Here is a 24,757-nt window from a genome sequence, read left to right as displayed (position 1 = left end):
CTTGAGCCAGTTCTGTGTTGTATCATTGGAAAGGAACCCCTAGATATTGAACTTGGCCCTGGTTGCTGCTGGCTCCACCTGGCAGAAGGGTTACATTGGGCTAAATAAATTTTAACAAAAAAACCCCATCAAAGCTTTAGTTGGACTCCAAATAATTCCCAATTATTCAGATTTACTTCCTTGTTACTTGTGATGTCGTAGTCCTACTAGTTCTTCAGTTGTTTATAAAGTCTCCCATGAAAAAGAAGGGTAGGCAAGAAGTGAATTTCCAATGTTAAGAAGTAATCCGGGAAAAACACATCAGGCTGTATTTATACATAACAGGAGGGCACCAAATTCTTTTATTACCTTTTTATATGTCACTTTTTCACGACTGTCATGTTCTTTTCTAGCCTTGCCTGTATTTCAGGGGTAGGCAAAGTGATTCCTTCTACAGTATATAATATTTGTGAAGTGTTGTGACATGAAAGGTGCTGTCGGGGACTTTTTAACCCAGACGGCAAGGTTCGTTGTCTGACCGCAGAGTGAGAGACAGGCAACACCAGCAAGGTCCAATACAAGCTCTTTATTGAAGAGTGCACACAACAATAGAGAGCGGCCCGTCTCCTGAGAGAACCAGCCACGATTACAATAACTAGTGAGATTATATAGACAGTTCCGTCACGTCATAGTTAAAGCAACCCAATCCCCCCCTTTACTAGTTAAAAGCTTCTAATATTCATGCATATCTATGTTCTTTGACAGTACAAACAGTTCATGATGCCTTAGCAGCTTCTTATCAGCTTTTCGTCATGCACTAGAAACTAGGAGAAAGGAGGGAGTTAAGAACAGAAACAGGGAGTGGGGACTGCAAGTCTCCATATGTCCAAACAAACCGTTCCTAGTACATTTGGTTCAAGAATACGGTCCCCCGCCCTTTATCTAATTCTTTGTAGCCCAAGCAAGCATGTCCTCATGTTTCACAGAGAGACAGGAATGGCCCAGCAACTACTGTTAGCCTAACTTTGGCTAAGCTGGCCAAACAACCTGTTCTATACTCCATTTTCCTTGGACCTAACAGTGCCATTTAAATATAAGACAAAGCATCAGTAAAAGAACATTGATATAGGCTGCATATGGCAGATATCCAAAAGGTAATCCATCTCTACTGGTAATACAAATATCTAATAGACTAATTTTCTGCTCACTAGATTTACTGCTGTTCAATGCAACTGGATTAGGGAAAAGACTCTTTGCCCCATGTGAGCAAAGAGTATGTTCGGTACAAATGGGTTGCATTTTACTAATCAGTGAGCTCCATTGAGTTTATCCAGGTAAATTAATAAAAAGCCTAGCAAATCTACAAAAATCTACAAATCTACCTTCAACTCCAATACTCTGATCTCCCACCGCCTGTCAGAATCCCCAAGTGAGAGATGTCCCGTTTTATGTATACTTCTGTGTATAGCCCTTATATCATGGGGCTTGACTCTTGAACCATAGCTGTCTGTCAGATACTGTGTTATTGTGTGTTCTGTCACATTAAAAATCAAGTTTAATTAAAAAATCAAAAGTAAACTGATGAAAGATGAGGATACGTGTATTATACGGTAAGGAGAAAAGGTATGTGGCAATAGTCATACTATCACAAAGTGGTCAAGTATCAGGGGGTAGCCGTGTTAGTCTGTATCTACAAAAACAACAAGGAGTCTGGTGGCACCTTAAAGACTAACAGATTTATTTGGGCATAAGCTTTCGTGAGTAAAAACCTCATGAAACCTCACGCATAGCATCCGAAGAAGTGAGGTTTTTACTCACGAAAGCTTATGCCCAAATAAATCTGTTAGTCTTTAAGGTGCCACCAGACTCCTTGTTGTTTTTATCACAAAGTGGGTGACAAAGACTAAAGGGTTTCTATGGATCCATATTCAAACTGTGGTCCTTCTGAGGCTTTACTTGATTGGATGATCAGCTTTAGGGTCCTATCCTGCTTCTATAGACGTCAACAGATGTTTGGCCTATGGCTTCAGTGAAAATAGGATTGGACCCCAACTAGTTTCCCATTGGACTTGTTTCTTCAGTCTTCCATCAAATGCTTTTTTCTCCGCATATAAAATCTTGCAATGAATTAATCAGACTCCAGAGATCCCAAAAGTGTTCACTTGTGAGTTTATCTTCCTTTCAAAATTCTTCTTTCACTAGAAACAACACCTTCAAGAACTCCCTGGCTGACCATACATCTGAGTGGTGACATGAGAGTGACACTCTGTGGCTAAAGAAGAGAAATGCAGTTTCTTCATCCAACTTGATCCAATTTCTGTGCAACTGAGTGAAATAGAGCAGGAAGATTCTGTATGGCATGAACGTGACCCAGCAGCTAGTGTGAGGGCTATCACCCCCAAAGTCCACTGAAAACAGGGGGAAAACCCAACAAAAGCCTATTTGTTTTATCAGGCCAATGCTCAAACCACTGAGCTATCCCTCCCCCCATTTGTTTTAAAACATATTTGTTTTATGTAATTCAGATCTGTCTTACAGACTGGAACTAGAAAGGCAAGACAACTGGGTCTCTTTTACTACGCTGAAAAGAATGAAATTTACAGAGTCATAGAGTTTAAGGCCACAAAGGACCACCAGACCATCTAGTCTGACCTCCTGTATATCACAACCATCAAAATCACCCAGCACTTGCATACTAAACCCAACAACTGAAATTAGACCTAAATATATAGCCCACAGGAGAGTAGAATATTGTGCCCATAGACAGAGATTAGGAGAAAACAAGGTGCACTAATGGCTGAGGCCCCCACCATGGCAGGGAAATGATTGTGAGGTATATCCAGATAATCCTGGCAAGTAACCTGAACCCACATGCTATAGAGGAAGGTGAAACCCCACCCCCAACCCCCCAAGTCCCTGTCAATCTGACCTGGGGGAAAATTTCTTCCCAACCCCACAAATGGCGATCAGTTAGGCCCTGAACATGTGAGTCACAACCAGCCTGCCAAGCACCTGAGAGACAGAATGCTTGGTACCATGGGCGGCGGGTGGACCCCCCTTTTGGGGAGGCTAGCCTTGCAGTCCCACCCCTTCTGCACGAGGCACCGCCCACTGCAGCAGGAGCCCTGATCTCCCTCAAGCCTCTCTCCCACGGCCAGAGGATCCTTGGGCTGGCCCCAGTCCTGGGCTGGTCCCAGCCGGCCAACTGACCCGAGCCCCAGGCTGGCCTGAGCAATCCCAACCCAGTGTCCTGCAGCAGCTGCTTCAGCCAGGGAAGGCAGAGCCTTCCCTGGCCTATTATACCTGCCACCCATGCTTGGTACCACCTCAGAACCCTGGTTCACCCCATTCAATATCCCATCTCCCGCCATGTCCATCCCTGATGCTTCGGAGAAAGGAGACCAGAAGGATTGCAATATGTGTGACATGTCATCTCTTTTCATTGCCCCTCCTCTTACCTCTGATAACACCCACAAAGAACAGACAAAACAATACAAAGAAAATCCCTGCAAAGATTTATACTAGGGCTGTTGATTAATCGCTGTTAACTCATGCAATTAACTAAAAAAAATTAATCACAATTTAAAAAATGTATTGCTATTAAGCGCTATTTTATCGCGCTGTTAAATAATAGAATACCAATTGAAATTTATTAAATATTTTGGATGTTTTTCTTCATTTTCAAATATATTGATTTCAGTTACAACACAGAATATAAAGTGTACAGTGCTCACTTTATATTATGTTTTATTATAAATATGTGCACTGTAAAAATGATAAACAAAAGAAACAGTATTTTGCAATTCACTTCATAGAAGTACTGTAGTGTAATCTCTTTATTGTGAAAGTGCAATTTATGAATGTAGATTTTTTTGTTACATCACTGCACTCTAAAACAAAACAACGTAAAACTTTAGAGTTTACAATTCCATTCAGTCCTACTTCTTGTTCAGCCAATTGCTAAGACAAACAAGTTTATTTACATGTATGGAAGATAATGCTAGCTTTGCTTCAGCATTCTGTCACGCACACTCCCTATCGACAGCATATTAGCAATCTTTGATTATACAATAAACTGGGTAGAATGCACTGGAGAATAGAAAGCACGTGCTCCCTGTTCAATTAATGAGAACTAGGAAACAGAGGGAGGGTCTTCATTCCTATGTACCCCTATTTTATTTTATATCTTGATTTATATAGTTTCTTTGGTATGCCTTCAAGCTCATTACAGAATTGCAAGTGTATTTTCACTCCACTTAGTGGGGGTGTCCGTAGAGACCTGATTAAGTCTAATTCTTCTATGGCAATGAGTGCTGCATAATGGAGAATGCTTCTTATGGTTTAGTGGTGCTTACTGTTTTGTATGTCTAAGGCCATGTCTACAGTACAAACTTTGGTCAACACAAGTTACGTCAGCATAAAGCCACTGCAGTTAGTATATTGCTTATGTGTGTGAATACTTGGCTCCTTGCATCGGCACAACACATACTCACCAGGAGTCCTTGTGTTGATGCATAGTGCAGTGCACCATGGGTAGATATCTCAGTATGTAACCCACCACCATCCAGTGCATTGGCTTTTGGGTAGTTTTGGCAATGCATGGTGGAGCAGAAATGAGTCATGCATGGGTGACTGGGAGCAAGGGGTCAACTTCTCAGGGTGAAACTGTCTCCATTCCATAATGTCATCTATATCCCATAATTTTTGTACCTTTTAAAAAAAAATCATTAACCTGCACAGCCCTCCTGGCTGTCTGCCATCTCTGACAGAAGCATGGAGCCTGCACAGCTCTGCACTATTGTCATAAGCCTTGCAAGCACAGGACACATGATCCTCTGCTATTTGCAGAGTTGTTTGAAGAACTGAAGTAAAGGGTAACATGATGATTTCTTGGAGAATAAATTGCTGTGGGACATAGCAAGAACCAAATCAAGGTTGTTCATGGTGTTCACAGAGTAGCTGTAGATGGTGGTGTGCTGCTTCTGGGCCCAGGAAATTAGCACTGACTGGTGGTATCACACCATAATCCAGGTTTGGGATTATGAGCAGTGGCTATTAATTAGGCCACATTCCTGAATGTACAGGAATGAACTCACCCCAGCTCTCCCATGCAGGGACACCAAATTGAGAGCTGCACTGACAATAGAGAAACAAGTGGCGACTGCACTGTGGAAACTTGCAATGCCAGATGCTACCAGTCAGTGGGAAATCATTTTGGAGTTGGAAAATCCACTGTGGGGACCGTGATCATGTAAGTGTGCAAGGCCATTAATCGTCTCCTGCTGCACAGGACTGTGACTCTCAGCAGTGTGCAGGAACATAGTGGCTGGATTTGCAGCAATGGGGTTCCTGAACTGCAGTCTGTTGCGCCACTATAGAACTCCAGTTTATTGTAGGGTTACCATACGTCCGGATTTTCCCGGACATGTCTGGCTTTTTGGTCCTCAAATCCCCGTCCGGGGGGAATTGCCAAAAAGCTGAACATGTCCGGGAAAATACTCCCAGCTTTGTTTTGCCGGCATCCCTGCCCCAGTCCCCTGCTTACCTTAGAGCAGCTCCGTCAGGCTGCGAGCTGCAGGCGGATTCCCCCGCGATGATGTCGGCGGCTGCTGCTGCTCCCCCCAGACACCTCAGCTCTGTGCAGCTGAAGAGCGGAGCTGCCCGAGTGCTACCAGCTTTACGGTTTGCCAGGCAGCCCCCAGACCTCCAGACCCTGCGCCCCCGGCCGGGTGCTTCCCCTCCCGGGCTCTTGCCGCGCTGGGGAAGTGCCCGGCTGGGAGCGCAGGGTCTGGAGGTCTGGGGGCTGCCCAGCAAACCATGAAACCGGTAGCGCTTGGGCAGCTGTTTTGCGTGGCTGGGAGGGAGGAAGGGGAATGCGGGGTGCTCAGGGGAGGGGGCGGAGCTGGGGCGGGGAAGGGGCGGAGTTGGGGTGACGAAGGGGTGGGGCCAGGACCCCGTGGAGTGTCCTTTTTTAATGTTTAAATATGGTAACCCTAGTCTATTGCAAATCCAGCCACTACGTCCTGCGCATTGCTGTTCATGTCAGGAGCCTGTGAGTCAGGCTCATCAGAGGTATCTATGGTGGTATGTGGGGTTGAAATGGGATCTCCACCAAGTATGACTGTTGGCCTCCTTAGCCTTACGGTATGCCTATTCACTTCCTTCACTTTCATGCAGCACTGCTGCTGGTCCTTGTTGTACTCCTTCTTCTGCATCCCCCGTGCAATCTTCTTGTAGATGTCCATATTTCTCCAGCTGGTCCATAACTGTGCTTGCACAGCCTCTTCTCCTCACAAACCTAGGAGCTCCAATATTTCCTGTCTACTCCAAGCCAGTGCACGTCTGGAGCATGTAGCCAGCATGGTCTGCTGAGCAGTTGCACACAACAATGGGGAGCTTGCTTGCCCAGCTGGATAATCAGGACAAGGCATTTCACAAATTTGTGCAGCTTTAAAGAGGATGTGGGGCTTCTGGTCTTCATGACCCCTGGGCAGTAGAGTTCACAACTGTGACCAGAGTAGTCAGTGTCAGACATCGTAAGCCAGATGCTGGAGGACTGTTAGGGTCGACATAAGTAACGCAGTGTTTATACTTGTGCTGTGTTGACCTCAGTACATTGACCATGGCTCAACACTGGTTAGGGAGGTGGTGTAACTGTCGCTGTAATGGGGTGCTTACATCAGTGGGAGACAAATGTAAGTGTAGACACATACACAACAAGGTGACACAAGGTGGCTTACATCAACCTAACCTTGAAGTGTAGACCAGGCTTAAATCTCATGCTGATTCTGTCTGTTTGGCTTTGGCTAAACTAGAGAGCTTACAGTGGCACAGCTGCGCCACCGTTAGCTCTCTGTATAGCTGCTGTAAGATGACGGGAGAAAGTTCTTCCATCTACTTAATTAATCCACCCACAATAAGCGGTGGCAGCTATGTCCACAGGAGAGGTCCACATTGGCGTTTAAGTCGGCATAAATTATGTTGCTCAGGGTGGTGGCGAATTCACACCTCTGAATGACATAATTTATGTTGACTTAAACTGTAGTGTAGTGATAGCCTCAGTTCCTCCAATAGCTGTTTTCAGTTTTTCGATGGCTATGATGGATGCAGAACATGCAGGAAGCATATCACCACTGCCTGTTTCTTACATGCTGGCCCCCTATACTAGGTGTCTGTGACAGTGCACTATCAGCAGCACCCTGATCACTGACATTGCTGCAGCCTGAAGAAGGCTGCAGCCCAGATGGAGGCATTTAACCTTTCTATTCGGGGATTATAAGCACCTGGGTGGAAATCACTGGGCTAATTATGTAATTGGAAGGATATAAGTGGAAGGAACAGGAAGCAAGGGGAGCTCAGAAGGAAAGCTTAGAGCAGGGGTCGGCAACCTCTGGCACGCGGCTCGCCAGGGTAAGCACCCTGGCGGGCCGGGCCAGTTTGTTTACCTGCCGCGTCCGCAGGTTCGGCCTATCGCGGCTCCCACTGGCCGCGGTTTGCCGCTCCAGGCCAATGGGGGCTGCGGGAAGCGGCGCAGGCCGAGGGACATGCTGGCCGCCCTTCCCGCAGCCCCCATTGGCCTGGGGCGGCGAACCGCGGCCAGTGGGAGCCGCGATCGGCTGAACCTGCAGACGCAGCAGGTAAACAAACTGGCCCGGCCCACCAGGGTGCTTATCCTGGCGTGCTGCATGCCAAAGGTTGCCGACCCCTGACTTAGACGGTGAGTGTGGGCTGAGGTGTGATGATGGTATGAAAGTCTCTCCTTGCTGTATGCCTGCTTCACAGTTCTTTGTAAGAAAATAAATAAATACATACCTTGGTGAAAGGATAACAATCTGGTGTGTGTTTGTGACTGTGAGACTATGCAAACTGGCAAGCACTGAAGTACACCAGCTAGTGACAGAGATGCCCTGTGACAGCATCTCACAGCTATTCCAATTGGGGATGACTAGCAGGCAGGCAGGCAAAGGGCTCTATTGTTCTTCCAATGCAGACAGTGGCTTCTCCTAACGCCACTGGGTTATTCAGTAACATGACAGTCATGTCACACCTCTGCAGTTCCCAGGCCAGTATTAGAATGATTTAAATGGTAATTTCTGCTGACCAGAAATTCCATTCAGTCAGGATGGTAAGGTTCTCTGTTGGAGAATCCCAATGAAAAGGATTCCACTGATATACAGTCGTGTGTTAAGTAGAATGTGGCAATCATTAAAATTATGCAAGCAACACCTGGCAATGCTTTAGGAACTAGAATTGGAAACCCAGAATTGGAAACATATAAGGTAAGGCACAGTTGAGGATCTCTCTGTGACCCAAGAACCCCTTAAAGCCAACTGGCAAGTGTTACAGGAATGTCCCGGTTCTGGTGTGTACATTCTGGTTCACCTCACAATGTCATGCGAGGTCTTAAATGAAAGCTGGGGTCACACTGGTCATTAATATATTTATGAAATGTATGTACAGATACTATGTAAGGAGTTATGTCTACATACTGAAAATATGTTTTAAAGTCTGTATCAAGGCAGAGCTGGCACACAGGTTTTCTTTCAGACAAGAGATGCTTATTCCCCTCTCTGCTGAGATGTAAATTAAGCACTGTAAATTAACACAGTGGGTCTCACATCACCCATCTAAGCTGAATGCAAATAAAAGACTGTAAGACTTGTAGAAAGGAATTAACAGGTAGGGAAACAGATCAGGGGGAGAGAACCTTATCCTGATATACAACTTCAGAGGTATATTTGCAGAACAAAGAAGACATCCCATCATCTTGCAGCCTGGAAGTAAACGGGCAGTGTGTTTACATTCATGAAAATGGAATCTAAACCAGCCTTGGTTGGAAATGCTGCAGAAGACTTTGGGTGAGATAAGAATTCTTTAGGCAGGAGGTTAGCATGTTACATTTCGTTTCCAGACAGCGTGTTATGATTTTGTTTTATATGTAACCTTTTATTTCCATTATCCTTATTCATTATCTCTTGAATCTTGAACCTTTGGTAATACATTTATCCATTTTCACTATAAATATATCTGAGTACTGTGATAGTAAGCAAGGTGCTGATCCTGAGTTGAAGCATACAAGCTGGTGTGTACACTGTTCCCTTGCAGACAGCAGACCTGGTATTTCTGTGAGCTTCAGTAGATGAGAGACTGGATGCTACAGGTGAATGTATCAAAGGAGCTTGGGGAATAGAATGCACTTATTTATAACCTGTAAAGCAAAATAAGGGCAGCATTGGCCTAGGGAGAGTGCTTGGGTGGGTAAAGGGCTGGTTTTGTCAGGGCGCTGACACCCAGCTAAGGACAAGCAAGTGTCTCTTATGCTGGAGGCAGGGGCGGTGACAAGGTGATTCTCAGTTCTCGGTACCCCTAGAACTGTCTCATTATCCCTGGGCCTCTGCTGTTCCCTGACCCCTGCATAAACCCCCTATCTACGTCTCAGCTGGTATCAGGCACCCCTTTCAATGCCCTCTTCTAGGGTTACCATATTTCAACAATCAAAAAAGAGGACACCCTAGGCCCGCCCCCATCCATTCCCTCCCACTTCCTGCCCTCTGATTGCCCCCCTCAGAATCCCCAACACCCCCCCCGCTCCTTGTCCCCTGACTGCCCCCTCCTGGGACCCCAGCCCCTACCTAAGCCTCCCTGCTCCTTGTTCCCTGACTGCCCCCTCCTGAGACTCCCCCACCCTAACTGCCCCCCAGGACCTTGCCCCCTACCTGTCCCGTCTGCCCCGACCCTTATCCACACCCCCACCCCCAGACAGACCCCCGGGACTCCCATACCCATCCAACCACTCCCTGTGCCCTGACTGCCCTCCCCCCAGGACCCCCAACCCATCTACTCCCCCTGCTCCCTGTCCCGACTGCTTCAACCACTCTCCACACCCCTTCCCCCTGTCAGGCCCCCCCCCAGAACCTCCAACCCATCCAACCCCCCCTACTCCCTGTCCCTTGACTACCCCCTCCAGAACCCCCCTGCCCCTTCTCCAACCCCCTGGCTCCCTTACCGTGCCGCTCTGCAGCACACTCCAGGGGGCATCTGGTCACAGCCACAACTGGCTCAGAAGACCTGGGGGTGGGGAGACTTCAGAAGACATTAATGGGGAGGACCCCCCCAAGGCCTCTAACCATCATCTGTCTGGGGCTTTGTTTTTTTAAATTTTCCCCAAAATCTATCCCCCAGCGCCCAGCACCAGGCTGGGCATGGCTACTGCTGCCAGGCGTCTTTTCCATCAGTCAAGTACCCTGCAGTCACCCTCCCCCTGCCCCCGCTGCGCTTCATCGACTCTTGGGTCTTCCAACTCCTTGAGTTACCTAGGGTGATGCCTAGTGACACCAACAGGGATGCAATTTGTCCCGATATTTTGCGATACTCCCCACCCCTTTTTTGTTGCTCCTCCAGCGCCCCCCCTCCCTGTGTCCCTTTATTTTCTGCCTCTCATCTGGTCACCCTAGTTCCTATTCATACTAAAGGGTTTAGCTTGAAACCCGCGCCTGGGCGGCAGAGGCCACAAAGGTGATTCGCGCAGTATGGTGGCTGCAGAACACCACTGAGGTTTCTGCCGGGGAGTGACGCACCCCTTGCCCCCAAGGCGCAGGGCCTGGCTGGTGCTCGCCTTAGGCCGTCACGCGCTGCCGCGCCGCGACTGCCGGCAGAGCCGCACGGCTCCGCGGGGAGTCAGGCCGCAAGCCTGGCAACGCCACGCGCAAGCACCTACAGTAGCACTGCGGCTGCGCACGTCACAAGGCACCTGATCACATTGACCCCCTTGCTAAGCATGGGCGGCGAGGGTTTAGCGCTCAGTGGCGCATGACTATTGTCCAATCAGAGGCGCGGTTAGATGAGACCCAGGCTGTTAAATCATCAGTAGCTATGGTTGATGTGACCAATAGCATTTGCTTGTTGTTACCCAACAGCTGAAAAGTTGGTGGGCGGGGCACCCCTAACTACTTCCACCAATGGCTTGCGAGCTTCACTAAGACTGACACCTCCCGTGCCAAATAGCGTTTCAATCCGTCTGACGCCTGCAGGGGCGGTGCAAACGGGGGATAAATAGCATCGCATGCTACTCGCGGTGGGTTCTTGCGTCTCTGTCATTAACCAGTTGAAGGGCGGAGGCGAGGGGCGGTGCGTCGCGTCGCGTTTCTGGATGTTTATAGCTGTGGCCCTATTAATAATCTGAACCCCCGTCATAATCTCTCCCTCTAGCTGGGCCCACACGGGAGCCGGTGGGCGTGTCTACAGTTGATTGACGTAACTCTTCTAACCACCTGACATGGGCGGGGCTGCGGGCGCGCGGTGAAGCACCAACGGCGGGGCACTCTGAGAACCGCAGCCCGGGGGGGGGGGTACTCTGTTTTGTGACGGGCCCAATATTCACCCAATGGGTGGGAGAGACTAAAAATACAGCCCAATGAAGGGTGTGGAAGAGCAGGAGTAGTGGGCGTGAACTCATCCAACGGGCTGGGCTTGTAGCCAATGGGAAGAAGGGAGAAAAAGTGTCCAGCCTATTAATTATGTGGAGGGGTACGTATCAACATATGACTGTCAGTGAATTTAGCCAATAGTTGGGGAGGTAGTGACGACGCTACCCAATTGGAGATGCGGAAAGGTAGGTATTGTTATGATAGGCAAGAGTTGTGGCTAATGGGTGGAGAGATCATCGAGGCAATACCCAATTAACAGTACGGAGGGGTGAAAAGGGGCGAGGACGTGTATGATGGGCAGGGAATGAGGCCAATGGGCGGGGAGGTCGTCGCAACACTGTCCAGTGAGCGGCGCGGGGGGCGGCACGGAGGCGTGTCTCGGTGTGTTTGGGTTCGTGCTCCTGGGGGGAGGGAGACGGCGGCGAGGAAAGTTTTTATTTTTTAATTGTATTTTGTTTTCAGTTTAAGGGGTTCGCGCTTCCCCGGCGGGTGAAGCGAGCGGGCGGGAGGAGCCGCCCCCGGCGCCGAGAAGAAGGGGGCTACGCGCACCACGGCGGCGGCTCCTCGGCGGTGAGTGCGGGACAGGGCCCCCCGGGCACAGACACTCGGCGGGGTCTCCGCTAGCCTCTTCCCTGGGGCCCCGCGCTGCCTCTCTTCCCGCGGGCAGGCGCCTCCCCGGCACCCAGGGGCAGCGGGGGTCTGGCTGGACTCGAGACCGGCCCCGCCCAGGTGCGATTTCCCCCGCCGCGCCAGGGGTCTCCCAGGGCCGCTCCCGCCTCGGAGCTGGGGGCGGCCCGACTGGGGACTGAGGCGCTGCCCTCAACGTGCGCGGGGCCAGGGGGCCGCTCGGGGGCGGGGGGTGTCTAGGCCGGGAGTTTAACTGGTGGCCGAGCCCCGCCCCGTGCGGAGGGAGGGGCAGCCTCGGGCTCCGCCAGGGGGAGGCGAAACGGGCCCGGAGCCCGTGGTCTCCTTCCCTCAGGGCGGGGGTTGGGGCCCTGTGTGCCCGCGGCCGGATGGGGCCTGCAGCGCCGCTCTCTGCCCGCTGCACGAGCCTCCGCATCCTCGGCGCGGCGTGCGAGGCCAGAGGGGACCCGCGGAGCATCCCGCCTGACCCCCGGCACAGCCCAGGCCGCCAGCAGCGGGGACTAGAGCGGAGCCCCCAGGGAGCGACTAGGAGCCTCTCTGAGCGCAAATGCGAACAAGCCGCTAATAAACCTTTAGTGGCTGAAATTCGCCTGCTCCGCTGAGTGTGGATAAACTCCCGAGGTTATTTTCATAGCACTGCAAACCGCATTGGATTTGTTTAATATGGTGCTAGTTAAAATGTGTGTGTAGGCGGGAGGAGAGACCGAACTTAAGAGGTGTGTCCCAAGTTCAAACCAGTTCTCAGAGCTGTTCGTTTCATAGGAAAATGTGAGAAGACAAATTGCTAGTGCTGCTTAACTCAGCCTGCAAGACGGTGCTTTGTGATGCTCCATATGTTAATATGTTAATAATCTTATTATACGTGACTAAATAGGAATAGGACATAACTGAGGTCATCTAGGTTTGTGAGGTGTGTGTTTGTTTATTTATTTATTTATTTAACTGAACCTAGAGATAAGTGGTCATGCTGTGGCCCTGTATTTGCATTCACAGTCAGACATGGTATGACCCCTTGGCTTTTTTAATGTAAAAGTATATCTTGTTTTTTAAACTTTTGGTTTTAATATGCAGACTATTTTGAGCAGTCTGAAGAAATATATACTGCTTGCAGAGTATTGTCAGCTTCAAGTTTCTCTAGTCATCTATGTTTATATTTAAGAAAGGAAGTGTATCTTTAATATAAACTCTTGTATGACTAGCTAAGAATCATGAGTATCTTGCCTTTGCATTTAACAAGACTCTAGATTTTCTTGAAAGATGCTGCAAAAAATGGTAATAGTCTTTGATGGCTTGTATAGTCCCTTGATTTTGAAGATCTGTGTGACTTTACAGTTGTAAACTAATGCACAAGAGCAGATGGGTGTATTCATGTACTCAGAATAAGACAAATCTGTTTAGCCCTTAACAGTTTAATTGAATAGCCTATCAAGGGGTATAGGCTACAGCTCTAGTTAGTGCAACTCATAAACTGGTAAAATATATTCTGTGAAGTAAGGTAATCATTCTGTGTTCAGCTGGCATGGTACTTCACAGTGTGGCTCTCTCGCTGGAGCTAGGCTAACTGGAGAGGAGTTAATTACGTAGTGATGACATAGCCTTACAGGCTTGCAACAGCAGTTTGGGAGGTCTCTTCATTGCCAAAAAGGTCAGCTGCTGCCCTTTTTTTTTTTTTTTTACAGCAAGGTGTAGTTATCTCTAGGCTTGGAGAGATTAAATTTTTTGGGGGAAATACCAACTTTCTCGTACACATGCAAACCGTCAAAAAATATTTTCATCGATAATTGAAATTTAGATAGGCAAAGAAGAAAGTCTGCTTGAGAACTTACTAGAGTTCAATTTAAGGATATTTACTTTGTGTATTTTGACGTAGTGTTAGACAATTTGTGTTTTAACAGTTTATAAAGCTTTGTTTTTTTTAATCTTGGCGTCTCATGTAATTAAATTATTATTGTCTGACCCCCATATACTGTCCCAAATGTGTGAAACTTCAAATTGATAAAAATAAAAACCTTAAAAATAAAAACAGAAATTATTAAAAAAAATAAAATAAAATTGAATTCTGCCAAGCCTCATTATCTTGCTGTAAAGTCCTCGTGGAGGTACGGTGCAAGCTATATAGCTAGGTGAGGTAAAGATTATACTTACCCCACCCACACACCCACCCAAATCTGGGTTTGACGTCGCCTACCTACATCCCAGTAAAAACTACATAGCCTTCTCATCACTAGGATTTTACAGCAAAATAGCTAATGGGTCTTAGCTTGTAAAAGCACACCTTTTTAGTCAGTGAAGGCATAGTCTTGATTTCTAGTATCCACATGGAGATATTGATGGGAGGTCCAGAATTGGGAATCTTTTCAGACTATGGCTGTTAGGTGTGCACAGGAAAAATTGGGACACATTACCTACAGAATAATCAGGATCCTCAGGCACATATAGTTCCATACTACTGCAGATATTTTTATATTGCTGCATATTATGGCAGAAAAATCTAAGCTTTCATTTTAAAATTAAACCTTCAAAATATGAGCCAAAGTAGTAGCTGAGTCTTCACACTTCACTGTTGTTTCAGGCTGTCTGAACTTTCATTCACCTCTGTGGAATATAAACCATTTAAATGTCAATGTTGTCTGTTTCACTGCTGATCACTCTAGCAAAAACATCAAGCTAAAATGTTTGTCATTTTTGCATAGTGGCAGATGTTTGGGCTATAGTGGGCCAAACTAGCTGATGTTAAGGGTTTCTGAGGTGTGGAACTAGGAATCAACCCCATTTCGCTTTCCAAAAGGTGTTGAAAGAATTGAGGTCTTTTGCTAGTATCAGAATCATCAGTTACCTTGTGGATAACAGGAACTAAAACAAACTTGCATTCCTTCTTGGGTACCAAAAACCTCAGTTGTTCCCTATCCAGCTGTCAAAACCTCCAGTCTTCTCCCAATAAATCCTACACTGTTGTCAGTATAAAAATTTGCAGTGCGTTTGAAAATTTAAAATTAGTGGCAGTATAAAATAAATTACACAAAGAACTTATGGGGGGTGGGGGCAGACTTTGAGGCCAAGGGAGCCTTAGTGTGGCAAAACTGCCTCACACAAAAGGATTGGGAATACTTTGTTGTGCCAAAGATAGAAGCACACAATAAGGGTAAGCCAAAAAAGGATGGCACACAATAGAAAGTTGCAATAAAATTAATTCAGATTTTTTTTAAAAAAAAGGAACCTGTTTAAATATTCTTGTTCTAGTGAAATTAGAGTTGCTGTTCACATTTGTAAAAGAGTTGGGTTTGTAATTAAGTTGTCAAACCAAGCTCATAAAATAATCCTTTCACACCGGTCATCTTCAATGTCTTTATAACAAAAAAAAAATCCTAATTATAGTATTCTAATGAGATTGTGGAGAGTATTTTAAATGGTGAGGGTTTGTTTACACAGTGGGGTAATATGCACTAATGTGTTGCATGTTAATTGGTCTGTGTCGACCCTGCTGGTGTGCACTGAAGTTATCCTAGAATGAAGCCCTGAGTCTGTTTTATTAACAGTTCAGCTACTTAATTCTACAGTTCCTGTAGAACACTTGGCTGCACACCTGAGCATGATGACGTGTTGCTGTTTAAATTGTTTGTTTCATCACCACTTATGTTTATACATCATTCTGATTGTACCTACTGCTTATTACCTGGTAAGTGTATATGTTGCCCTGATTTCTTCTGTAGTGAAGTCTGATGCAAAGAAATCATTTAACTTCTCTGCAGTGTCTTTTATCCTCAGTTGCTTGCTATACTCCCTAATAGATCAACAGATCAGTCAAGGCTTCTGCAGGCTTTGTACTTCTGGTATACTTTAAAAAAGTTACAGCTATTTTTGTCTGATATCTTAACTTTACTGTTTAGCATTTTCTCTCCTTTTTTATTTCTGAATTCAGAATCAATATCTCTATCTTTGTTTGTGGTGAACTAGCATGGTCCATCTTCCTAGTGATATTTTAAGAATATTATAACAAATGCTGCAGAGCTAATGTGAAGTATCTGACACCACCAAATGTCGTTTTGTCCTAACACTGGCTATTTTTAAAAAAACTCTAGATTTTAGAAAACGTTCTCCACCTTATGACAATTGTGAAGGTCACTTTTTATGCCTAAATGGTCCATTGACATTCTTTTTTAATGATTATAGTATTGTTTTGAGAAATATTGGCATAGATTCCTGTCCCATGAGCGTATTCTCATGGGACAGGAATCACAAGAAAATAAGCATTCTTGAATTGTAATAATTTTTCTAATCATAAACACATGGATTACAGGCTGTATTAATAAAGCATACTTCCAGTGATTGTCCCACTGAAGGACAATGTGATGTGTAATAGAGCCTACGGCTCAAGATCTTCTTCTGGAAAGAACAATATCTGTTAAGACTTCTGGCTGAATTGTGGATATACTTAGCCAACCTAACCTGAATTGTCTTTCTTCTTTGTTCTTCTTTTCCTCTCCACAAATTAATAAAAAAATCATTCTACAGTTCGTCTCCTAGGCTGTGTGTGGGGCAGTGAACAAAATGAATACTGCTTTTTGCAGGATTTGACACTAAATCTTTTTGTTACAGCCCAGCTAATAGAAATAGGGATGCTTTTAGTACTCTAGGCAGCAGTTGCTGTCAGATGAAGCTGCCAGTAGAGAGATTTCTGTTTAGGCCTTGACTGGTTGAGTACAAGTCAGAAATCCTCTGATTTCTCCACTCCCTTCCATATCAATGTGTAATAAAAGGTGCTCTCCTGATATAAAAAAAATAAAGTAAATAACTTTTAGAAAGGTCTTTTCTCTGTACCCTCCAGACAAATAGTGAAAATATTCTTAGCTACGAGATCCACAGAGCAACAGATACACTTGCTTGCAAGCATTTGGTAGCTCATTCCATTTGTGAAGCAATGGACATATAATAACAATATACAGCATTTAGACAATGCTTTGTGTTTTTAAAGCAATATACAAACAACAGTCAGTCTTCACATTACCCCTCTCACAGTAGCATACTGAGTGCAAGGATACTGTTAACTTTGTCCTATGGCATGGACATTGTGGGAGAAGGTTCTGAAGCTTTTATGTTTTCATGAGTGCAGGGGTTGTAATCTCATTTGGATGAACTTTTTGTTTACAGTTTATTGAACTATGGAGATGACCTTTACTAGTTTCACCAAGTCTGTATGGATTACATTTCTGGGGATTGGCAGGCTCTGTAGTCAGAAATCAGATAAACCAGGAAATACATTTAAATTATTTTGTATAGATGAGTGAAAATGTGGTGGATTATTTAAGATGTGGAAAGAAAACTTTTTTTTCCCCTGAGTGTGTTTCACTGTTAAAATAAATAAACTTTAAATATCTAAATGACTATAACTAGAAACTGGAAAAAAACCAACCTCTTAACCAGTGAGGCCTTTTTATGTTGTGGAAAAAGATATAATCAGATTAGAGAAGAGAAATGAAAGGTACTATAAACTATAATGGAAGATGAATGCCATGAGAGAGAGTGGTCAAAATGAAAGTGTAAAGTATAAAGTGGTAGGCGGCAAGAAGGTCAAAATACATGCAGAGGATCAAAGGCCAAAAAAGCTAATTAGTGGATCAGAGGATAAGAAGTCAAAATGAAAAATAAAGGGGTGATAGTTTATTTTTTAGGCAGCTTGACAGAGTATTAGGAAAGAGGTGATACAATAATAGCATGTTGCTTGAAAGGGAAACTAAATAATTGAGTTATGAAGGAAGGCAAGATTCACTTACTCATTCTTTCATTTAAGTTTACTTTTTAAAATTCCATCTCATAATTCCTCACAGTCAGCATTATTAAGAAGGACTGTAATGGAAAACAAACTGATAAGGTTTCTTGTAGAGTCCTGAACTGCTTGGAGGGTGAAGACTGATCTACTACGAAAGTCCTGATAATGAGAAATCAGTACCTTGATGCTAGTGGATCCAGCAGCACTCTACCAAAAAGATAATTCTTGTAGCCATAGAGAGCTTCCTCCTCTGTCTAGCTGACAAATTCCAGGTTCTGCCTTCTGTCTTAATAGTCACACATAAGGAAACCCTTACTGAATGACTGTCTTCCTGTTCTTGCCTTACATAACTTATTTCTACTTCAAGACAGCCAGAACAGAGTGCATGTTAAGTCACCCTTCTAAGATCAGATACTATGTCCTGCAATTCTATGCTAACTTCCTTTGGAATTCAGTGTAGATTTAAACCTTTATGAGCGCAAGTAACTCAAAGCATGTCTCTAAACCAGTTAAGTTAAACTGGCAGAAAACCCTGCATGGATGTTCTTGTTTTAAGAGTGGCTTATACTTATTTAGCTTGAGCAATAAAATAAGAGCATCTGGGTAGGGATTTGTACCGGTTTAACTGAATTGGTTTAAAGACATGCCTTTAAACTATGCAAGTTTGTGTGTAGACAGGGCCTGAGTTTTATACAATGAGAATATGCTTGCCTAATGCATGTGTGTATGGACTAGTTACTATAAAGCTTTTATTCTAAGCAAAACACTAATACCTGGTCTAGGCTCAGATATTTGGACTAGTATAACTAATTTGGTTAGGCATGTGATTTCCCCCCCCCCCCCCCAAAATGAAGCACTATTTCTATTACCATAGTGCCTAGGAACCCTAGTCATGGACCTGCATCCCATTGTGCTACTTTCTGTACAAACACAGAACTAAAAGACTGTTTTGCCCCAAGGAGTTTACAATCGAAGTATAAGGTGAGCGACAACAGCTGGATATAGACAGGCAGAGGAATACATGGAAACAGTGAGTTTGGCAAGCTTTTAGAACTATCTGCATCCCAATGCTGATCCAACAAGTTAGATTTGTTTGTTAGTTCCTTTGCTAGATGTCACCAATTGATAGGTGTAGTTGTGAAAAGTTCTTCCACAAGATTGTTCACTGTGTGTGTTTGAAAACCTTTTTATTTCATTTCTACCCTGGAATTGACCCTTTAACTTTTGCAAACAGTCTGCTTGCTCCTTCTGGAGAATCTTGGCATATCAGAGCACTTCTCATTTCTCCATGCAGCCGTCTGTAGAATCTTCTTCAGTACTCAGCAATTTGAATTTCTGTGATTTGGAAGCCTTCATAATGATACTCAACCCTATTGTTTGCAATAGAAAGAAAACATGGATTTACCTCCTTTAGCTGTACAGTGAAAACATTATTTCAAATGGCTGGGTTCATGTTCACAAAACGATGCCTTAATAAAGATATGCTAAAGTTAACATAGTAGGTAAAAACACTTACTAGCTATAGCAGTGTCTTGCACAGTCTTTATGATTCTTTAGGGAAAATAGTGTAGCTTTGAACTTCTGCATCTGATTAAGTGCTGAAATTAGCCCTCTTTTTCTTCACTCCCAAGTGAATTCAGTGGCGCCATTGTCTCCATCAGGGTATCAGAGTCCATGACAGAAGCTGGCTTCTATAGCCTGAAGAGAAAAGAGCCTGTAGAAAGCAAGCAGCTCCCAACCAAGATACATTTGCAATAACTGCCAAAGATCATGCAAATCTTGTATTGGACTATTCGGTCCCATGAGACATTGCAAACTATCTACATCATAGGCTGCAATTCCCACAGTCTGTCGCAGATAAAAGGATGCCAACAGAAGTGAATTCAGTTGCTTAAATTCAAGAATGCCCTGTAAAATTATTTCTAATAAGGTAGCATAATTCAGGCTCCGTTTTCGTCATGGAAGTCATGGATTCCGTGACCTCCATGACTTCTGCAGCAGCCCATGTGGCTAGCCCGGGAGCTGCCTGAGCAGCTTGGGCAGCCCCTGGGCCAGTCGCACCGGGTGCTCCTGGGGCAGTCTTGGGGCTCCCTGACCCCCAGCAGCAGGAGTTTGGGGGGGCTGGGGATTGGGGTGCAGTGGAGTGCTTACTTCGGGGGGAGCTCCCTAGAATGGCAACAGGAAGTTCTCCCCCTCAGCTCCTAGTTCCATGTGCTGCCTCTGCCCGCAGGTATCACCCCTGCAGCTCCCATTGGTTTTGGTTCCTAACCAATGGGAGCTGCAGAACCGGCGCTTGGGGTGGAGTGGAGGCAGCACATGGAGTTAGGAGCTGGAGGTCACCGCTTGCCAGGAGCCAGGTAGGGAACCTGCCCCAGCCCTCCCAACCACTCTCCTCCCCCCCCCCCCACCTGCCATGCCCCTCTGGGTCTCTCCCCACAGCATCCACGGTGCCCCCAGAGCTGCCCCCCTCCCCAATGTTTTAGTCAGGGGTATATAGTAAAAGTCATGGACAGGTAGGTCACTGCCTGGGAATTTTTGTTTACTGCCTGTGACCTGTCCATGACTTACTAAAAATACTGTACCTGTGACTAAAACATTGCCTTAGCCATAATTTGTCTCTCATGAGATGATAGCTTCAGGACATTGCCACCTACTCTTTTTTTTTTTTTTTTTAAATAGTTTTAAATTTATCTTAATTTGTAACCTGTCTGAGGGCTTATACACACGATAATATATATATATTTTTGCAGTTATAATGATACAGTTAAACTACTGCAGTTATTTGGGTGTAACTCTCCTGTGTGGCATGCTTATTCCAGAATAAGAGTGGCTTTTTCCAGTTTAGTTTAAACCACTTCCAAAATGACACTTGTTAACTGGAAAAAGGCACTGTTATCCCAAAATAAGTGTGTCCACATCGGGAGTTATATGTATAACTGTAGCAACTTAAATTCACAACCCTTCTTCTATATATCGGAAAATAAAATTCTCCATCAGTTTTGTTTTTTTCTATTTATAGTAAATGCTTAATTTTCCATTTGTTTCTTATGGAACTTGAAATTAACATGACTTTTGTTAGTTCTTTGATAATGATCCTTATAGCATTTCCACATGTCTCCTGGTGGATCCATAAGGTCATTATTTCCATTTCTGATAGTTCGCCATTCTGGAGAGAAGATGTTGCAACATTTTAAAAAGTCCTACTCAAAGCTTGATAATAAAGTGTAAGTCTGGAGTTTTGGATGCGGTATTCTAGCTATTAGCATGTATCCCTTAATGTCAAATTATCCCTGCTTGACTGTGTCTGAAATCTCATTGTTGTCATTTAAAAAAACAAACAAACAAACAAAAAAACACAAAAAACCCCAACCAAACAACAAACCCTCAAAACAGAGAGCATGCAACAAATGTCTTCACAATCATACTACCACAAATGTCATGAGGTTTTAGATAAAATACAAGCTGAGGTGATAAAATTAACCATATAACAGAGGAAACAAAAAGAAGTCTGAAAAAATAGACCTCTCCTGCTGCCATTGGCATAAGCATGGAAACCTCATACTGAGGCTTAATGCAGATTAGCGCAAAGGATCTTTTATGATGTATGTCAAGAATCCATTTTTTATTACCTTTTCAAGATTCACCTAAAAAACATATCTCCAAAGAAGAGTACAGATGTACACAATAGACAGCAATGTTTTGTTTAAAGTATATTTACATGGTAGACTGTAATGGCTCATCCACTAGAGAAATGTGTTTTAAAACAGATTACAAGGACTTGGAAGCTAGCCATGAAAGGCATTCTCAATGATTTTAGGAATATTTACTTGATTAAAACATAACTAAGTTTATTACAGGTCTGTTTTGATAATCATTATGCAGCATATCTGCTTTTGGTTGGATATGATGTTTACCTTACATACATAGAAAGTATCAATATTATATGCATAAGGTGGTATTTCTTTACGTATTGTGTTTTTTTGTTTTTGTGTGTGTGTGTGTGCGCGCATGTCTTTTTCCTTGTCTGCTGTTTTGTCAAAGGATAGGCATGGTGCCAAATGTGCTCACTGGCAATTAAAAATGTAGATGAGTGGGTGTGTGTGTGTTTTTTTTTTTTTTTTTTTTTTTTTTTTTGTGAGGAGGATGGGAGCGAAAGAAGTATCTGACAGTATCTGTGAGAGATCATGTATCAAGGCAGATGTGAATTGTCACTGGCGTCACAAATATAGATGAGGAAGAAAATTGTTGTGGTTCAAATCCTAGCTGCATTGGAGAAGTCTATTTCTTTAATGAAGGTAGCTCTTCCTTTGCTATCTTCCCCATCATTACCCTCTCAATATTAGGTCCACCTGTTTTGGTTGCGATTTTTAAATAGGTGAGAATTAAAGCTACTCTTAAGAACAATACCAGATGTTTGTATAACATTACATAAGTCCTCGAGAACAGGATGTGGTGCTAGGGTTTAAAAATTAAATTTAGAAAAAACAACCCCAAATGCTGTTCTTTAGGGATCAAACTTTGGTTTTGGGCCATTTCTTAAGCTGCTCGTCCACCTTCTGCAGATGTTACAATTGCCCTTTTCCTGGCACATTGCTATTGTATTTTCAGATTTTTTTTTAAAGTAAGAGTAAAGAATCTCTCTATGTATTTCACTAGGTGATATTCATTTTTTTGAATGAGACTTGAGTAGAAATTTGTGCTACAAATCCAATCTTCCTCATCCCTATATTAGAAAAATTTCCTGTGGTGCTAGTTGATAACTACTCACAAGAATTTTTTTTAAAGAAGCTTAAATAAAAATTCAGCTTAATATAGTAGACTAATTTGGAAGGAAAAATGTGTACATTTGGTGGAAAAGAAATGTACTTAATTTCCTAACATTCTAGCTTCCACCATTTAGAAAATACTGGCAAAAAAAATATTTTTTTCTGATGTATTAACTGTATACTGGAGCCTAAAACTTTTGCCAACTCCAAATGTTAAAACGTTTGATTCTTATTTGCCTCCTTGTTTTCCAGCATTTAGTGTGCCCTTGCTTTGAATATTAAATCTTTTCTTGCTCTCATGGTTTCAGAGAAACTTTTTTCTTTTAATGAAAGCCGAGATTCTCAGGCCGTAGCATGATTCTAGCAGCTGGCATTTAAGAAAAACACAACACATTGCAATGCTTGTGATAATATCCAGCAAGTTGGCAACATGGCAAAATATTCCATATTGTGGGTTAATTTTTTTGTTTTCTCTTGGTTTACCTGGCATATGTTCTAGTCTGACATAGCTATCTATTGCCATTGGCTGTTTGTGGCTGCCTCCTTTTGTGAACAGGGTTTGAAGAGGCTGATGGAGATAAAAATACTCTTCATTCTTCTTTGGCGACTCCTCTCTTCTTCACCTTCCCCAGTTGGCTGGTGCCCCCCATGGTCCTTTCCCACCCCTTTGTTGGCTGCCTGATTCCTCTCTTCTACCTCCACCCTGGAAGCAACCAGCAGCAGGTCCAGCTCCTAGGCAGAGGCGTGCAAGCGGCTTCGCGCAGTTCTTGCCCGCAGGCATTGTCCCTTCCCCCCGTCCACCAGCTTCAGTGCTCGGGGCGGGGACAGCGTGTGGAGCTCTGTGTCCCCGCTGCCTAGGAGCCGGACCTGCTGCTGGCTGCTTCCGGGGCGCAGCGCGGTATCGGAACAGGTAGCGACTAACCTGCCTTCGCTAGGCAGCACCGCCGATAGGACTTTTAACAGCCTGGTCAGCAGTGTTGACCAGAGCTGCCACGAGCAGTGCCTTACATTCCACGTCCCAGTACTGGGTCGCGACCCGCAGTTTGAAAACCACTGCCAGAAGGCATGAATAAAATGACATAACAGGTCTCTTCGGTCTCTAAATTCTATGTTGTTGGTAAGCATGCTAGCTGAATGTTTTTGCTTAAAATATTAGTGAAATAGTCTAAATTGTGAATACCTCACTGAGATGAATGAGGCGGATTAAAAAAAATTAGGACTATTTAGAGGCGATTTATAGGAGCGGAGATAACAGGTATGTAACACCCTCTCTACTTTAAGGAAATTTACACTGATGTAATTAAGTTTGTGCAAATCCCCAACATAGAAATGCTACATTCCACTTTGTGCTGGTGCATTTAATTAAGTGCAGTTTAATTTAAGTGCAGTTTAATTTGGTATGTTACTAGATTGAGGCCTGGGCTAAACACAAAGTTGTATCAGTTTAATTAAAAGGTGTGATGTTGCACCACTTTAGTTAAAACAATTTGTGCATGAACACCCTTGCATCATTTGTTAAACCAACTAAGTCAAGTCTAACTTTCTCCTGTTTAAACTGATGTAAGCAGGGTAGAGCAATTTAAGTCCAGATGAGTAAAATAATGGTTTGAAAGGCTTGATTCTTAAACAGTGTTGAGTCTTTGTAAAACTATCTCATCTTTAGATTACAATTCATAATGAACTAAGGCCAAGGTTTTCAAAAGTGACCAGCAGTTTTGGGTGTCTCACTTTTTGGGGTCCAATTCTAGATACCTTAAAGGGGCCTGATTTTTCACAAAGCACTTAGCACCCTGTCACGGGATGTCAGGTCACGTAAGGTTAGCTGGAAGGGCGGAGGCAATTCTGCCGCCAGTCAAGTCCTATGCTGAGGACCCTTACTGTAACATGGGATAGTATTACTTAGTGATTAGAGTCAGGGAGCAGCCCTTCCCATCAGGGCAGCGTGGCCCAATGGCCAGAGTCAGGGAAGTAGCCCACCTCTGAGATTGCACGGCCAGTTGACCTGTTGGGGGAATGGGGCGCCACTCAGGGGTGTGTGGTGCCCTGCGTAGTGGGACTCAGGCCCTCCCTGCTCCTCCGAGCCCCAGCCCAGGGCACTGGTGGTCGTGCTCACCACTGAGTCAGTGGGGATCCTCCCAAAACACGCTGATCAGTCCCTCAGTTCACTCACCGGT

At 44.5% G+C, this 24,757-nt stretch overlaps 1 protein-coding gene across 2 annotated transcripts in view; it reads left to right on the top strand.

The window, feature by feature from the left end:
- Window positions 1–11,838: 11,838 nt before the first annotated feature.
- TNRC6B (trinucleotide repeat containing adaptor 6B) overlaps window positions 11,839–24,757 on the top strand; it is a 211,491-nt gene continuing 198,572 nt past the window's right edge. For both annotated transcript variants that reach the window (XM_054031143.1, XM_054031135.1), the window contains exon 1: window positions 11,839–11,975. The gene's annotated coding sequence lies outside the window, so the exon portion shown is untranslated. The remainder of the gene's footprint in view (window positions 11,976–24,757) is intronic.

The sequence above is a fragment of the Malaclemys terrapin genome, chromosome 1 (assembly GCF_027887155.1).
Source record: "Malaclemys terrapin pileata isolate rMalTer1 chromosome 1, rMalTer1.hap1, whole genome shotgun sequence".
Taxonomy (NCBI): Eukaryota; Metazoa; Chordata; order Testudines; family Emydidae; genus Malaclemys; species Malaclemys terrapin.
This window is presented reverse-complemented; position numbering and strand designations above follow the sequence as displayed.